This window comes from Ornithorhynchus anatinus, chromosome 10, assembly GCF_004115215.2.
Source record: "Ornithorhynchus anatinus isolate Pmale09 chromosome 10, mOrnAna1.pri.v4, whole genome shotgun sequence".
Taxonomy (NCBI): Eukaryota; Metazoa; Chordata; class Mammalia; order Monotremata; family Ornithorhynchidae; genus Ornithorhynchus; species Ornithorhynchus anatinus.
Window position 1 is genome coordinate 39486906 of NC_041737.1, and position 11666 is coordinate 39498571.

The window sequence follows — 11666 nt, forward strand, 5'->3', positions numbered from 1 at the left end:
TTTGTATATTTATCAACCCAGGTAATGTATCCCAGGTCTGCCAGTCGTCAGCTGTGTGACTAACAACTTCTCTGGGCTCCAGTTACCTCATCTCTAAAATGGGGATGAAGACTGTGAGCCTTACGTGGGACAACCTGATTACCCCGTATCTACCCCGGCGCTTAGAACAGTGCTCTGCACATAGTAAGCGCTTAACAAATCCCAACATTATTATTAATTTTCTGGAAGTTACGGACTGCATCTCCTACTTCGTCTCAGTGTTTCCCAAGTGTCCAGTCCAGTGTCCTGCACCCAGTAGGCACTCACTTCAATGCTTGGGAAAGGATAGGTATTCAGCACTGCGCTCTTCCCAGGGCAGTCATTCAGTACAGTCCTCCACAAGTAGTAGATGTCCAGACCCAGGCTGTGCAAAAAACAGGCATTCAGTACAGTGCTCTACACACAGTAGGGGCTTAATCGATAACTGTTGATAGAAATGCGGAAGCATGCAAGCAATTCACCAATTATTTCCCAACAGCATGGCCTATTGGATAGAGGATGGGCCTGGGAGTCAGAAGGTCATGGGTTCTACTCCTGGCCCTGCCATTTGTCTGCTGGGTGACCTTGGGCAAGCACCTTCACTTCTCTGGGCCTCAGTAACCTCATCTGTAAAATGGAGATTAAGATTGTGAGCCCATGTGGGACAGGGACTGTATCCAACCTGATTAGCTTATATTTAGCTTAGTGCTCAGAACAGCGCTTGGCAATAGTAAGCGCTCAAGAAATTCCATAATTAAGTACAATTAACTCATTTTTGAAGAAGAAGACAGGGAAAAAGGAGAAGAAGGAGAAGGAGGAGGAATCCATAGAGGAAAAGGAAGAGGGAGAAGGAGAAGAGGAAGAAGGGACTGAGATTTTTCTAATTAGTATTGTTCACCTCCTGTTCCGCCCAAAGGGCCCCTGCCTCTAAGGCAGGCTAGTCCCGAGGCCGGGGACCGGAGTTCACGGCTCCATCCAAATGGAGCCCGGGGTGCTTTGGTGGGTGTTTCGGTGGGGCCGTAACTCTGGGGCCAAGAGGAGGGACCAGAAGCAGTGTTCCCTTGGAGTGAGGCTGGCTGGGGCTACAGAAGGACCCTGAAAGTGAGCTCTTTGGCTGGGCGGGTGGGATGAGTGGGGGCTGGACTCTCCTGGCCCGGAATGTTGGGCCCTAGGGAGAGCACAAACCCACTCCCTGCCCAGTTTTTCAGCCCGTATGGGAGCAGTGTCACTAGGAAACGTTTCCAGGACTGTAAGAGAAAGAACGAGCAGGCATGACAAACTCCAGCCTTCTGGAGGTGTGAGCTTCAGACAAAATGCCTCCAAGACTCAACAGACAGGAATTGGGGGTGAGGAGTTCTTATAGGGCGGGGTGCCTCGGGGAGTCACACCAAATGAGGCCAGTCTTTCCAAGAGAAAACGACACCGGGACATGCCCCAGGCCAGCAGAGTTCCCTCCTTCGACACTGAGGAAAACTGTAGGAGAAATATCCAGCGAAGACTGAGAAGGAGCTTGGCATAGTGGAAAGAGTCCGGGCTCGGGAGTCAGAGGACCTGGGTTCTAATTCCGTCTCTGCCATTTGTCTGCTGAGTGACCTTGGGCAAGTCACTTCTATATGCCTCGGTCTCCTCATCTGTAAAATGAAGATTGTATTCCCATTCTCCCTCCTTCTTGGACCGTGAGCCCCATGTGGGACAGGGACTGTGTTCCACCTGATTGACTGGTATCTGCCCCAGGGCTTGAAACTGTGCTTGACACATAGTAAGTACTTAACAGATGCCATTTAAAAAAATCAGCTATAGAGCAAGGTACGATGAATGGATTTAGAAAGATCCATGGACCAATATGCCCAGATCCGCTAGGTAGTCCCCGGGCCCCAAGGAAGCCAGAGGAAAACTGTCCTGCCCAAGAGGGAGGACAGGACAGGAAAAGACTGTAATCTCGTGTGGGCAGGGAATGTGTCGGTTTATTGTAATACTGAACTCTCCCAAGAGCCTAGTACAGTGCTCTGCACATAGTAAGCGCTCAATAAATACAACTGAACGAATGCTGTCCACACCCAGGCGGGACACTAGTAACAGAACAGTCCCTTCTGCAAAGTCGGTTCTAACTGGTTGAGTTGGCGGAGACCATCACCATCTCCTGAAAGAGAGATGAGGGCCTCAAGGCAGCTCTCAGTGGTATTTATGGAGCCCTTACTGTTTGCAGAGCACTGTACTAAGCACTTGGGAGAATATAATACGACGGAGGTTTTTTTCATGGTATTTGTTAAGAGCCAGGGACTGTACTGAGTTCTGGGATAGATACGAGGTGATCAGGTTAATCAGCCCTATCTCACAAAGAACTCACAGCCTTAGTCCCCATTTTATAGATGAGGTAACTGAGGCATAGAGAAGTAAAGTGACTTGTCCAAGGTCACACAACAGACAGGTGGAGGACCTGGGATTAGAACCGAGATCCTCCTGACTTCCAGGCCCATGCTCTGTCCACTAAGCCACACTGCATCTCAACAGACTGTAAACTCACTGTGGCCAGGGACTGTGTCTGTTATATTGTTGTACTGTACTCTCCCAAGTGTTTAGCAGACAGTAAGCACTCAAGAGAGGAAAAGAGGGAGGGAGGCAGAGAGCAAGCAAGAAAAAGAGAGAGAGAAATCTGAGGCTATCTTGGGCCAGGGAAGACATTTGCAATTTTCTTGAGCAATGAATGGACAATAACTGGAGGCATTCAAGGAATCAGTCATATTTATTGACTGTTTACTGTGTGCAGAGCACTGTACCAAGCACTTGGGAAGTACAACAGAGTTGGTAGATAAGCTTCTTGCCCACAAAGGAGCTAGAGGGCAAGATAGACACTAATCTAAATTTTATATATATATATTTAATGTCATTTGTTAAGAACTTACTGTGTGCCAGGCCTTATACTAAGAACTGGGGTAGATACAGGATAATCAGGTTGGACACAGTCCATATCCCACATGGAGCTCACAGTTTTAATCCCCATTTTACAGATGTGGTAACTAAGGCACAGAAAAATTAAAGTGACTGGACTAAGGTCACACAGCAGACAAGGGGCGGATTGAGGATTAGAACCCAGGTCATCTGACACCCAGGGCCTTGCACTTTCCACCAGGCCACACTGCTTCTCTAGTACATAAGTGCTGTGAGGCTGTGGGTGGGGGGAATAAAGGGTACAAATCCAAGTGCACGGGCGATGCAGAAAGGAGAAAAGAGTGGAGAGGGGTGCATAGAACGGTTTTTCAGAAAAATGATCTGGGCAGCAGAAGGTAAGTATTGACTGGAGAGGGAAGAGTTGCAGGCAGGGAGGTCAATGAGGAAGCTGAAGCAGTAGACGAGACAGAAAGAACAAGTGTTTTAATCAGAGTGGTGTCAATTCGAACGAGGAAGGAGGACCAAATTGTGGAGACGTTGTGGAGCTAGAACGGAGAACATTGAGTGATTGACCATGCGTGGGTTGAAGGAGCTATATCAATCACTCAGCAAACAATTGTATTTACTGAGCACCTACTGTGTGCAGAGTACTGCTCTAAGCTCTTGGGAGAGTACATTATAACACAGTTGGTAGACACGTTCCCTGATCGGGACAAACTCATATAAATCAAGTATAAAGCCAAGGTAGCAGGATTATGAGACAGGAGTTAGATCGTAAATTTCTTGGGGGCAGAGACTGGGTTTTTAACTTTATTATATACCTTCAAGTACCTAGTGCAGTGCTCTGCCCACAATAGGTAAGCAGATCAGTGTTCAACACACAGTAAACTGGCAGTTTAGATTAAGCTGCGCATTCAGTTTACCCCCACAGCAGTGTTTAGCACACAGGAAGCACCCAAATCAGTTTCTACACACAATAGACACTCAGTAAATACTATTGAACAAATGGATGTGTCCTCAGCACAACACCCCGAGTAATCCTTGGGATGCAGCTGATGATCAGAGAACTCCAGGACTAATCAGGGTGGGGAGTGCAGGGGTGTGGAGAGGGACAGGTCTGGGCACCCAAACCTGAGCACACAGAGTTGAGATTGCCTGTTCTCAACTTTTTAGTCCTTCTTTGTGGAATTCTTGGAGAGGGTAATCAGTAAGCACGAGGCGCTCGGGAGAGTATAACACAACCAAGTTGATAGACACAACGAGCTTAAAGTCTAGAGGAGAAATGGGTGGTTCAGGGCCCTGCCTGATGATAGGCCTCTCCAGAAAGGGAAATACTTAGGAGGGGCCTCTTCCACCTCAGTTCCCTTTGATTCTTCTCAGGTGACAGTAAAAAGTCAACAATTTAGAGAAGGAGCATGGCCTAGTGAATGGAGCACAGGCCTGGGTTCTAATCCGGCTCCGCCACTTGTCTGCTGTGTGACCTGGGACAAGTCACCTCACTTCTCTGCGCCTCAGTTACCTCATCTGTAAAATGGGGATTAAGATTGAGGGCCCCATGTGGGACAGGGACTGTGTCCAACCTGATGATCTTGTAGATATCTTCCCCAGTGCTTAGAACAGTGCCTGGTGCATAGGAAGTGCTTAACAAATACCATTAAAAATTTAAATTAAATTTAAAAAACTGTGAGGCTAGGAGATATGGCGGCATGGAGAAGGAGCAATCTCCCACTTCCTCCCTCTCCACCCACCAACCTCCCCTGGATGGGCGAGGAACCGAGAAAGGGATTCCACGGGGGGAAGGAGTTCCACTAAGGAACACAGAGCCACTGAAGAATTTAGGAACTACAATAAAGAACCGAGAAGACGCCCTTCGCCAATCTGAGAATCCCAAGCAGGTGATCGGGACACACGGGTGCCATGGTGCACAAACTTGGAGAAATCTAAAAATGGGGCAAGAACACTATAATAATTATTATGGTATTTGTTAAGTGCTTACTTTGTGCCACAGCCCACAGGTAGTCCAATAACTCCTAAATCACCATCACAATCCAAGTAGGAAGGAGTAGGATTGAAGCCCCATTTTCCAGATGAGGAAAATGAGACACAGAGCGGTGAAGTGACTTGCCCAAGGTCATTCAGTCATTCAATCCCATTCACTGAGTGCTTATTGTGTGCAAAGCACTGTACTAAGTGCTTGGGAGAGTACAATATTACAATAAATAGACACATTTCCTGCCCACAACAAGTTTACAGTCTAGAGGGGGAGACGGTCATTAATATGCTTAAATAAGTAAATTACAGATATATGCGTAAGTGCTGTGGGCCTGGCCGGGGGGATGAATGAGAGGAGCTGGTCACACGGCAACGTCACAGGGATCAGGTTCTCTGGCTCCCAGGCCTGTGTTCTTTCCACTAGGCCAAGCCGCTTCCCACCATCTAGCAAAACGTCTGCTGATTTCTTTAGAAAGTGCATTCCCTAAGTTGCTTTCCTTCACGTAGTCAGCCCATCGGAACGGATGGTTTCCTGGGTGAGCTCAGCTGGCCCTTTGTTTCCGGCTCTGGCCTGTGAGACCAAGCCATCCCTTTGAGGCCTTGCTTCAGCTCAGGCCGGGGGGCAACAGCTTAGCGCATGAACAGAGCTTCTTAGGGTGAGGGTGGCGCATGGGAGAGGAGACGGTCTGCAGCCCTGTGGTTGTGGAGGAGCAGCTGGAAGGGGAGCAGAAGGAGTGGACTGGGTAAGGTCACTTTTGAGGGATGGAGGGAGCGGGTAGGCAGGAAAAGGGCCAGAGGGGACATGGAGAGGGCAAAGGGAGATGAGTAGGGAAAGAGAAGAGTGAGAAAGGGAGGAAAGAGTCAGGAAATGGGAAAAGGAAAGGAAAGGAGGGGAGGGAGAAAGGAGGATGAAGAGGGGAGACAGAAAAAAGAGAAAGATGAGAGAAAAATGTGGAGCCACGGAGAGAAGAGGGGCAGGTGAGTCATCATTGCCCTGGATGGGGGGCACTGGCCAGGCCTGGGCTGTGGCCCCGCCGGAAGCCAAGGACACTCTCCAACGATGGTCCAGGCAGTAGCAGCAGCAGCCTGTCAGGCGGGGCATGGATTCACGGGGGCTCTCAGATGTTTCCAGGGCAGCACATAGAGCTGTGGCTGCCAATTTGGGACCGAGGTCACCACGGCTGTTGGGCTCCCAACTGTCCCAGAGGAAACTGGGGCCGCTGGTCCTCTTCGGCTAGGCACCTGAGGGGGCACTGGGAGGGGCAGAAAATCATACCCCAAGAGCAGCAGCAGCGGCAGCGGCCACCGCTCTGGCTCCGGCCACAAGGCAGGAGCGTTCCACAACAACGGAAGTCCAGGGAACCTGGGCCGGGCGTGACTGGCCCCGTCGGCTCGGCTCTGTCCTTCCTGCCTGCCGGACGTCCAGACCCACCAGCACCGCCCGGCCCCTACTAGGATGGGTTTCTTTCCCAAGTGTGTCCCTCAGCCCTCGGATTATCGTTCTGCTCCTCAGCAAGTCTGAGCTGCCCGGAACCTGCCAGAGCTGGATAAGCCCCAGGCCTAGGGTTGGGTCCCATTCCAGCAGACTTCTCACCTCAGCGATTCCAGAGCTTTAGGGTTTTTTGGTTTGGGGATTTTTTTTTCCCAGGAACTGAACAACTCTGCCGGGGGAATTAAGTTCCCTGGCTGTTTAGGGTGCAAGAGGAGATGCAGAGAGGAAGCAGCGTGGCCTAGTGGATAGAACACAGGCTTGGTAGTCAGAAAGATCTGAATTCTAATCCCATCTCTGCCACTTGCCTTCTGAGATGTTGGGCAAGTCACCTCACTTCCCCCAGCCTCAGTTTCCTCATCTATAAAATGGGGATAAAATGTCTGTTCTTCCTCTCTCTTAGACTATGAGCCCTGTGTGGGTCACAGACTGTGTCCCAACTGCTTATTTTATCTACCCCAGGATTTAACTCGGGGATTTACACATAGTAAGCACTTAGTAACTCCTATCATTAAAAGGATGGGGACAAAGAAGGAGAGTCAATTAAGGAGGAATAATATGATAGTAAAAATACTAATGACCAGGAGTCGGTCCTCTACTATGTGTGGCAGATTCTTTCCTTGGGGTTAGAGCTAAACGGCCTCGATTGCCTTTGACAAGGCTCCTGTTGTTTCAGGCACTATTCTTAGTGTGGGCATTGGCCTTATCCATACACCTCCCCATCCCTCTGGTTTTGCCCAGGCCCTTACCCCTGCCTAGGACTCCCTCCCCACTGCAGCCTGCCCCACCTCACTCCTCGCCCCATCAGAGCCTCCTGCAAGACCTCTTCTTCATTAGAAGCAGCATGGCTTAGTGGATAGGGCACGGGCCTGGGAGTCAGAAGATTATGGGTTCTGATCTGGCTCTGCTGGGCAGCCTTGGGCAAGTCACTTTACTTCTCTGGGCCTCAGTTTCCTCATCTGTAAAATGGGGATTGACAATGTGAGCCCTACATGGGACAGGGACTGTGTCCAACCCAATTTGCATGAACCATCCCATGCTTAGTACAGTGCCTGGCATATAGTAAGCACTTATAAATACCGTAATCATTATTATTATTATTACCTTGGAAGGCTCATCTGCTCCACCTCTATACAGACGACTCCCAAATCTACTTCTAGGCCTGACCTCTCACCTCCTCGGCAATCTCACATTTCTCTTGCTTCCAGGACATCACTCCAAATACATCTGAAACTGAACACTTCATCTTCTCTCCCAAAGCCTCTCCTCCACCTAATTTTCCTATCACAGTAGATAGCAACATCCTCCCTGCCTCCAAAGCCTATGACAGTGGCAGGACCCTTGACTCCTCCTTCTGTTTCAACTCCATGTTTAGTCTGACGCTAAATCCTGTCAGTGTTTTCTCCACATTTCCTGGATCAGTTTCCTTTCTACCCAAACACCCTCCATATTAGTTCAAGATCTTGTCAGAGCCTGACTGCTGATTCACCCTCCTTGTTGGTCTGCCAGAATCTCCCTTCTCCAGTCTCTATTTCCCTCCATTGCCTGATTCACTAATAACAATAATAATAATAATAACGGTGGTACTTGTTAAGCGTTCACTAGGTTTCAAGCACTGGGGTAGATACAAGTTTATCAGATTAGACACAGTCCCTGTCCCATATAGGGCTCACAGTCTTAATCCTAATTTTACCGATGAGGAAACTGAGGCACAGAGAAATGAAGTGACTTGCCCAAGGTCACCCAAAAGCCAGGTGGCAGAGCCAGGATTACCAAGTTCTCTGACTCCCAGGCCTGTGCTCTTTCCACTAGACCACTCTGCTTCTTCTTAGAAGCACTGCGCCAGAAACTGGACCCCAAACCACCCAAATGCCTGAACATTAATCTCCTGCAAATGAAGACACCCGCAAACAACTCTGCAGCAGCATCAAAGCAGCCCTGTTAAAAGAAGAAAATCAAATTATAATCACCAACATACACAGTGAATGGGAATCTCTCCCTGAAGCTGGCATTACACTGGAATTGGCCAAGACCGGTTTGATGTCTAAAACACCAGCAGCATCTTTTAGCACCTGAGGACTTCAACAGGGACGAGGCTTTCAGAAAGCTGTGTCGTGACTTGCAAACCACATTAAGGAACCTGGGCGACCGTGATGTCCTGTCAAAGCAGAAGAGAACCGGGGCTACAGAGACCATCACTAAATCAAAAACTTCTATACTTCTCTAATGACATTACATGGGCCCGGACACACCATCACGGTACCTCCACGGACGAGGAGGGAAGCCTAAAAAGATGGCCGGAATTTTTCAATATCCTTTGCAACGCTTCTTCTGGTATTGAAAATGAGACTCTGAAAAACCAAACCACTGCACCAAGCAGAAACATAAAAATGGCAAAGCGGCTGCTCCCTAGGGGAGACCTGCCGCGATCTTCAAACGTGGATGGCACAACTTGCTGAACGACTTGCACGATCCCTTTCTCAATATATGAACCACTGAGGAAATGTCTCGGGCTCTCAAAGATGCCACTACCATCGCCATCTTCTAAAAGAAATGTAAAAGATAGAATTTCGGCAATTATAGAGATCTCTCATTGCTCTCCGCTGCCAGCAAGTTCCTAGCCAGAATACCCCTGGATCGGTTCCTGAAGAATATCATTGACTGAGCGCTCCTTGGAATCATAATAGAGTACAGGCCTGGGAGTCAGGAGGTCATGGGTTCTAATCTCGGCTCTGCCTCTTCTTTGCTGTGTGATCTTGGGCAAGTCACTTTGCTTCTCTGTGCCTCAGTCACCTCATCTGTAAAATGGGGATTGAGACTATGAGCCCCATTCATTCATTCAGTAGTATTTACTGAGCGCCTACTATGTGCAGAGCACTATACTAAGCACTTGGAATGTACATTTCGGCAACAGATAGAGACAATCCCCGCCCAATGACGGGCTCACAGTCTAAACGAGGGAGACAGCAAAGCAAAACAGAACAAAACAAAAACAAGACAACATCAAGATAAAGAGAATCAAGGAGCCATACACCTCATTAACAAAATAAATAGGGTAATAAATAATATATACAAATGAGCACAGTGCTGAGGGAAGGGGAAGGGGGAAGAACAGAGGGTGGGGGGGGAAGTGGGGAGAGAGGGAGCGGAGGGAAAGGGGGCCTCCATCTAGGAAGGCCTCCTGGAGGAGGTGAGCTCTCAGTAGGGCTTTGAAGAGGGGAAGAGAATTAGTTTGGGGGAGGTGAGGAGGGAGGGCATTCCAGGACAGCGGGAGGACGTGGGCCAGGGGTCGACGGCAGGATAGGCGAGAACGGGGGACGATGAGGAGGTGGGCGGCGGAGGAGCGGAGCGTGCGGGGTGGGCAGTAGAAAGAGACAAGGGAGGTGAGGTAGGAGGGGGCAAGGAGACGGAGAGCCTTAAAGGCCAAGAGTGAGGAGTTTTTGTTTTGTGTGAAGGTTGATAGGCAGCAACTGGAGGTTTTTGAGGAGGGGAGTGACATGTCCAGAGCGTTTCTGTAGGAAGATGATCCGGGCAGAAGAATAGACTGGAGTGGGGAGAGACAGGAGGAAGGGAGATCAGAGAGGAGGCTGACACAATAATCCAGTTGGGATATTATGAGAGCTCGTACCAGCAAGGTAGCCGTTTGGATGGAGGGGAAACGGCGGATCTCGGCGATATTGTGAAGGTGAGACCGGCAGGTGTTGGTGACGGATTGGATGTGTGGGGTGAATGAGAGAGCTGTGAGACAGGGACTCTTGGGGACAGGGATATGGGGATGGGATCTATCTATCCACCAGACCACGCTGCTTTTGACTAGACCATGCGTCATCCCAAGTCCTAGAGAAAGACATTCAAGTATTCTGCTGAATGCATGTGACTGTGCCCTAGAGGCACACAACCAGAATACCTGCAAATTAACCAGTCAGGCATCAACAGCTGACAATAAGCCTAGAGAAAACCGAGGAGATGACAGATAATTACTCTCCCCCATTCAAAGCTTTACTGAAGGCACATCTGCTCCAGGAGGCCTTCCCTGACTAAGCCCTCCCTTTCCTCTTCTACCCTCCCTTCTGCAGTGTACTGACTTGCTCCCTTTGTTCTTCTCCCTTCCCAGCCCCATAGCATTCATGTCCACAGCTGTTATTTATTTATTTATTTATTTATTTATTTATTTTTATGATTTATTTATTAATGTCTGTCTCCTCCCCCCACCCCCAGGTTGTAAGCTCGCTGTGGGCAGGGATTGTGCCTGCTTGCTGTTGTACTGTACCTTCCCAAGTGCTCAGTAGAGTACTCTGCACACAGTAAGTGCTCAGTAGATACAACTGAATGAATGAATAACGGCTTCCATCCGGGAGGCCTTACGTACAACCAGAAATTCGTATTGGCAACACAGACCTAAAACTGTCACAGAATTCCATCCCTGAGGCCGACCACAGACGAACGACGCAATGATGTTGGTATTTGTTAAGCGCTTACTATGTGCAATGCACTGTTCTAAGCGCCGGGGTAGATACGGGGTAATCGGGTCGTCCCACGTGAGGCTCACAGTTAATCCCCATTTTACAGATGAGGTAACTGAGGCACAGAGAAGTGAAGTGACTTGCCCACAGTCACACAGCTGACAAGTGGCAGAGCCGGGAGTCGAACCCATGACCTCTGACTCCGAAGCCCAGGCTCTTTCCACTGAGCCACGCTGCTTCCCAATGATGGAGCAATGAGGGAGGAGGAAGTAGAAGTAGAAGCGAGGAAGTAGAGCATAGGAATGGGAATCAGGAGACCTGGGTTCTAATCCAGGCTCCACCATTCGCCTGATGTGTGATCTTGGTCAAGTCACTTACCTTCTTTGTGCCTCACTTTCCTCATCTGTAGAAAGGTGATTAAGACTATGAGCCCCATGTGAGACAGGGACTGTGTCCAACCTGATTATCTTGTATTTACCCCAGCTCTTAGTATAGTGCTTGGCACCTGGTAAGTGCTTAACAGATACCATAGTTACGATTATTATTATTGAAGCTCACTCCCTAAGGGAATCAGAGGGAGAACTACCTGGGCAAAGTCATGTGAGTCCAGATCCGAAGCAGGAGATCCGGTCCGTGGCCTTCTGAGAATTGGTGTTCACCTGCTCTACTCCGGGGAGGTCCTGAGCAGACTGCCTTTTGCTGACTCCCTCCTCCCACCCCCTCTTCTTCCTCTCATCTTTCCTTTCTCCTCTTACCCCCCGCCGCTCCATCTTTTCCCATCCCCACTGACAGCAACAGCGGTTTCTAAGAAGCAG